Source organism: Pipistrellus kuhlii, unplaced genomic scaffold (genome assembly GCF_014108245.1).
Source record: "Pipistrellus kuhlii isolate mPipKuh1 unplaced genomic scaffold, mPipKuh1.p scaffold_m20_p_2, whole genome shotgun sequence".
Classification (NCBI taxonomy): domain Eukaryota; kingdom Metazoa; phylum Chordata; class Mammalia; order Chiroptera; family Vespertilionidae; genus Pipistrellus; species Pipistrellus kuhlii.
Window position 1 is genome coordinate 39,962,640 of NW_023425515.1, and position 6,743 is coordinate 39,969,382.

Below are 6,743 nucleotides of genomic sequence, written 5' to 3' on the forward strand. Positions count from 1 at the left end.
GTCATGGTTTGGTTCCTGGTCAGGGCACATGCCCGGACTGCAGGTTCAATCCCCAGTGTGAGGCATGCAAGAGGCAACTGATCAATAATTCTCTGCAATCATTCATGTTTCTCTCTCTCTCTCCTTTCCTCTCAAAAATCAATAAAAATTTATTTAAAAAAAAGAAAATGCAGATAAGAATGTTTATAGTACTATTATACATATCAACAAACAAACAAAATTCCCATTAATAGGGCAGTTGATGAATTAACTATGGCATATTCAAATTAAGTAAGCAACTACAATAAACAATATGGATAAGTCTTCACAATATAATATTAATTAAAAAGTATAAATATCAAAGTTATTTGTGCATCATGTCTTTTTTATGATATTAAAAACATTAATTAAATATACTTTTAAGGAACTCATATAAATGAGCTAAAACTATTTAAAAAGGAAAGCTAAGGAATAATGAATACAAGATTCATGATGGTGGTTTCTTTGGGTTGGGGTGCCCTGGGGTGCCAGGGGTGGAGTAGGGGAAGACCACAGGCATACATATGGCCAAGTTACTCTCAAAGTTCTTGTTTTCACATTGAAGTGTCACTCATGAATGCTTATTACATTAGATCAACTAAGTATATAAATACAATACTGTCACACATGAAACAAGGATTATGATTTATGCAATGCTAAGTCCCTGAGATCTAAAAGAAATATTTCAAATGGGAGACCTCAGTCACTGAGACCTGGAAGTGGAGATTTCTCTGAGCACAAGATGTTTTTAGTGGCCATTTGCTCCATTAGCTCTGGTAGTTTTCCTAGTTTTTTAAATATTGGTTCTAGGCCTAGCCAGTTGTCTCAGTGGATAGAGCATTGCCTATGGATTGAAGGGTCCGAGGTTTGATTTCGGTCAAGGGCACCTATCTCAGTTGCAGGCTCGATCCTTGGCCCTGTTCAGATGCCTGTGGTAAGCAGCTAATCGATATGTCTCTCTCACATTGATGTTTCTTTTTCTGTCTCTCACTCTCCTTTCCACTCTCTCTAAAAACCAATGGAAAATATCCTTGGGTGAGGATTAACAACAAAACTGGTACCAAACCAGTTTGTAAAGATAATAGACAAAGACCCTAAATTTCTATCCTCAGACACCATGGCATTAGCCAGAGGCAGGCATTTGCTTCTCCTGCAACAGTAGTTTCCTCACCAGCCTCCTTACCTAAGCTCCACCATATACTGCTGTGCTCCATATTGCCTCCAGAATTTCTGCTAAATTGCAAAGCTGACCAGATTACTTCCCCTACTTCATTATCTTTAGAATTAAGTCTGTGCCTGGGTATTATCAGACCTCAGTGATCTTCCCCTGGCAAAACAGCTCCACATATTCTCTAATCCCTTAATACTTCCTGCAGTCCCACCCCACCCCCATGCCCTCCCTGTCTAATCATGCTGCTCAGTCTATTTGCAGTGCCTTTATATCCTTATCTGTTTACATTTCACTCATTACCAAAATCTTAGTTTTCCCTTCTTCCTATTCTCTGAAGGCCTGGAGAGAGAGATCAGTGGGCAGGGAGAGTATGATTATCCAGATGTTCAGGAATTATTACAGCTTTAACAGGAAATACCCTGTTTCCCTGAAAATAAGACAGTGTCTTATATTAATTTTTGCTCCCAAAGATGCTGTAGGTCTTATTTTCAGGGGATGTCTTATTTTTCCATGAAGAAGAATACAGTACACATTTATTGTTAAATGAAAATAAAGGAAATTTATTACCTGTACACGGTACGGTGGTACCGCAGTTGTCAACACAAACCAGACAAACTGTGAATCCTACAGTATCAAGAATTTACTCATTTATTCAATGACAATCATGTCATCATCTTCTGGAACATCATCATATGAATCCAATTCCTGAATTTCCTGGTAAATTTCTTGTGACTCCATTTCTTTCAGAATCAGTGGACCAAATCTCTCATGTTTAGCAATAGCATTCTGAGACAGAGACTAGGGGGCCTTATTTTCAGTGGATGCCTTATCTTTCACTCAGAAGGAAACCTGTAAGTAGGTCTTATTTTCGGAGAATTTATTATTTTCAGGGAAACACGGTAGCTTAGACAGGTAAAGTCAGTGACAGCTTCCGAATCACATCGGGCTTGTAACAGTCCTGATTCTGTGTGAGTAGGTACGCCAGCCTAGGTGGGCCTGGTACTGCTCTCTTTCCCCATCTCTTAGAGGTGGTTTCTAGGGGTGGTCCTGTGGAAGAGCTTGGACTTTAAAGTCAGACCGACTTGAATCAGTCCTAGATGTACCTTTTAAAATGCATCAAAGCTATGGAGTTTTAAATGTTAACACTAGAAAATGAGAAAAATAATTTGAATGATGCATGATTCTACCCACAATTTTATTAAGCTAGTGGATACACTCCAGTAAACTTGAGATGATACACCAGAATCTGTTGCTTATGCCAAACCACATATACTGGACTTTATAAACAAATCAAAGGATTTCCAAGGTAGTTATGACTGTGATCAGTATTTACCTTAGATTTTGAAATCCTAACTCCTGGATGAGATGGGTATGAGCTATGGGACTTTGGGGAGGGCTCTCAATCTCACAGAGTTTTGATTTCCTTCCTAAATACTTAGAGTAGTGTAACAGGTTGTATTTTTCAAAGATGTCACAGCAACATCTGCCCTCCCACTTGAGTTCTCTTCCTTCAAAAAGTGGATCTGTGCCCCTTCTCTGGAATATGGGTGGACTGGTGACTTGCTAAATGAATAGAGTGAAGCAAGGGGGGAAAAATACATTATGACTTCAGATCTAGGTCACAAAAGGTGACCTAGCTTCTACCTTTATTTTTCTGGAACAATTGATTTTGAAGCACTTGAGTCTCCATATAAGAAATTCAAATACCCATGGCTACCAGGAGGAAGCCCAGGCCACATATAGAGGCCACATATAGGTCTTCCCATTTAGGTCTACCCATCCAGTAGACAGGCCTTAGCCACGGCCAGACATGTGACTGGCAATGCCTCCAGATGCTTTCAGTCCCCAGCTGTTGAGCCCCTCTGCCTTTGCATCTTCCAGCCAAGGTCCCAGACATAATGGAGTAGAAACAAGCTATTTTGTGACCTTTCTGAATCTCCAACCCATATGCTAAAAACTGTTTATGCCTTTAAGTTTTGGGGCTGTTTTAAAAGCAGCAATAAGAATGGAATCAAAGATTTTTCTGAGGACTGAATAAACTAATTTGCATGAAGTGCCTAGTACAAAGCATAGGCTCAGAAAATGATAAGTGGTACCAGTATTATGTCCTCTGCTGTACAAATAGAACATGCTATTTGGGCCTCAGGCTTCTCTTTAGGAATACCTGCCTCAATAAAGGAAAAGTCTGTTGTGTGGATCAAATAACATGACACACGTGAAAGTGCTTTGGAAACTATAGGGCTCTGTGCACATCAAAGGAATTCTTACACTAAAGACTCAGGAGAGGAGGGTACTCTAATGATCCTTCAGTGGCAGCCAGTGTCTGAAATCCTTAGATCAAAGCTCCTTGGCCTGAGGCCTCAAATTTGCTCCCTGTTAGAGATCATTAATTTCAACCACTCATCCAATAAACTCTTATTAAGTATCTACTATAAGCAGAAAACTGTTAAATGTTGGGAAGAAGTTCAGATATTCAATCGAGTCCTCTAAGAAAATTCTGTAGAGCTAGGAGAATGAGAAATAAACATAATGCCAGGAACATAGAGGCTTTCAGCAAGGATATGTTTTTTCAGAAGTGGCCTAAAAGTGAGGGAGGAGGGATCAGGTTTGAGACCCTGCAATGTGCCAGGTACTGTGCCAAGTTCTTTACATATATTGTCTCTCCCTCAATTCTCACAATGAGTTTATGAGATGGGTTATTTATTAGTTGCCTTTACAAATGAGGAAATAGGTGCTTGGGGAGATTAAGTATCTGGCCCAAGGTTACAGCAGTAGTAAGTCAGCACTGAAATCCAGGTCTGGAAACTCTCCATCATACTTCTACTTTTGAATATACATTTCAGCCTCAAAGAATTATTTTTCCAAGCAGTCTACCAAAAAAGTCCTCATCTGAGATTCAAATGTTGCCTATTAAATAATAACATTTCTGTACAACTAATTTTCTTCTGAAATTTTGTGGTAAAATAATTAATACTCATAATATATTATTAGCACAGAGCTTTAACATTTACAGAGGCACCTTCACATCTTTTCCTTCCTTGGTTCCCCAACAGAACTCTATGGGGAGATATGTTAAACCTAAGGTCTCACAGATAATAGTTAGTTAGCTGCTACATTGTAGGAGGGATAATAAGTGTTTCTCTAATAGTGAGTATTTTGTCTTGTCTTGTGTATCATGTGATTTTTGAACATCGTTAAAAATTTTATAAAGGTTGACCATTATGTTCAAGATGTCTTCCAAATCATGATGACTCATTTGATCATTGACACGATGTAAACCTCATGATACAATATACATGCACATTGTGAACAAGAAATGAAAAGTTATTTTAAAATCCACTTAAAATATATATTTTTGATCATTTCAATTATTTTTTGTTGAACTTCTATCAGCTCAGGTTAGTTATTTATTGCATGTTCCTTGAAATGTCTCTAGGAGAGAGTTTGACCAGGAGTAGAAGAGTAAGTTCTTCCATTTCCTTGTTTGGTTGTGCTTTCAGCATAGGTATTTTCTTCAGTTCACTGCTTGTCGAAATCTTTTAAGGCAGAAATTATTTTAACTCATTTAAGTTCACTCTAAAAAGGTTAGTTTATTGAAACTGAATAATATATTCCATAGATGGAGCTCATGTAAACTTAAGAATGTCACAATATGCTGATGGTCTAAGAAAGAATTGATGTGATTGCTCAGTCATTCAGCTCCCCCTCCTCTCTTCAGGACATCTCAGGTATGTAACAAGGATGAAATTGTCTCATGAATATATAAACACCAATGTGGGCAGCAGTGCCATCCACTTACTAAACATTGGTAACATTTTTTTTCTTATTTTATTTTACTTTATTTTATTCTAGAATAAATACCTTTTTTACATGAGTTAAGATAGGAGGAAAAGGATTTACTTGCCTTTTCAGGCCTTGATTTTCCTCAAATAGAATTCTAGCTCTTTGCCCTCTAGCACATAACCATCTGCTGGGCCACACTGGCCTGGTCTTGAAGCATGCTTGCAAGACACTCACTCTCCTGGAACTGCTCCTCCAGAAGACTGCTGATTTTGGCATTCTTTTTCCTTTCTTCATATTTCTTCTGAATTTTCTTTGATCATTTTTTGTTCAAAATCTCTTTCTCTTCAGGAATCAGCTGGCCCCCTTCTTTCTGCCCAGAGGCAGCTGTAGGTACAGTGTGCTGTCAATGACCATGATGCAGTTCTTTACTAGGGTCTTAGTGCAGACCAGTTTGTTGTTGGATGCATTGCAGACATTAATAATCCTTGTTTTGCACATACAACACTCAGCCCCAGGAGAATTTACCCAAGCTTACCTCAAGGCTCGATACTTCTTGTTGCCTCCGTGCACTCGGACTGTGTGTGTGGGAGGGGGTGGGGGAAGAGGAGGGCTCCAATCTTAGTGTTGGCAGCAGGGCTTCCCAGCTCATATTTTTGATTCTTTGGGGCTTTCTCTTGCCCCCTTAGGGCTTTCTCTTGCCCCCGGTCTTCTGACCCTTTTGCCAGTTGTCCCTAGAGATACCCATAGCTTGGCACCAGCTGGAAAGAGAGGATTCTTTCTTTTTTTTAGATTTAAAATATAAAAATAGAAGTTCTTGGTGGTTACACAAATCTACATATGTAAAAAAGTTGCATACATATACAAACACACAAATAAGTATAAGTAAAAATTGGGGAAATATGAACAAAAGTCTCTGTGCACAGCTTTGGTGGGGTTGTAAATTGGGTGGGGTGGGGTCTCAGGGAATCACCAGGGTGGAGCAAATAGCAATGGCTGCCAGTTTCAATATGCTTTTTTTTCTTCCTCCTCATTGTAGAACTTCCACTCAGCCAGTTTTCCTGTGGTTCTGGATGTTAGGTGTTTTGTCTTTTAGTTGTAGTTTTGATGAGGTTGTGAGAGGCAGCAAGTACAGGTATTTATCTATGCCACTATCTTGGTTCTCTCTCAATCTTACCTCTCCTTTGCTTTTGTGTTTTTATTCTCATGACCATCTCCACTCTGCATTGTTCCTCCTAAGCCAGGCCAAGGGACCCCCACTGGGCACTGGGCCTCTAGTATGCATATAAGTTCCTTGGTTAATCTCTCCCTACTTACTCCCATCCCCAGCTCCCTCTGAAATTCCTCAGCCTGTTCTATGCTTCTGTGCCTATGAATCTATTTTTGTTCATCAGGTTATATTGTTCATTAGATTCCACATATGAGTAAAATCTTTTGATACTTATCTTTCTCTGTTTATTTCACTTAGCATAATACTCTCCAGATCAATCTATGCTACTGCAAATAGTAAGAGTTCCTTCTTTTTAACTGCCACTGTAGTATTCCATTGTAAATGTACCACAGCTTTTTTATCCATTCAACTGCTGATGGGCACTTGGGCTGTTTCTAAATCTTAGCTATTGTAAATTGTGCTTCTGTAAACATAGAGGTGCATATATTCTTTCTGATTAGTGTTTGGGTTTGTTTCTAATAGTAGTGATAAAACTTTGTGTTTCTCTTCACAAAGTATGATGTTAGCTGAAGGTTTTTTGTAGACATTATTTATCAAGTTAAG

General features: G+C 38.8%; 1 pseudogene; it reads right to left on the minus strand.

Annotated features, from left to right (window-relative positions):
- Window positions 1–5,035: 5,035 nt before the first annotated feature.
- Window positions 5,036–5,717, minus strand: LOC118724930 (annotated as a pseudogene).
- Between the last annotated feature and the right edge of the window lie 1,026 nt (window positions 5,718–6,743).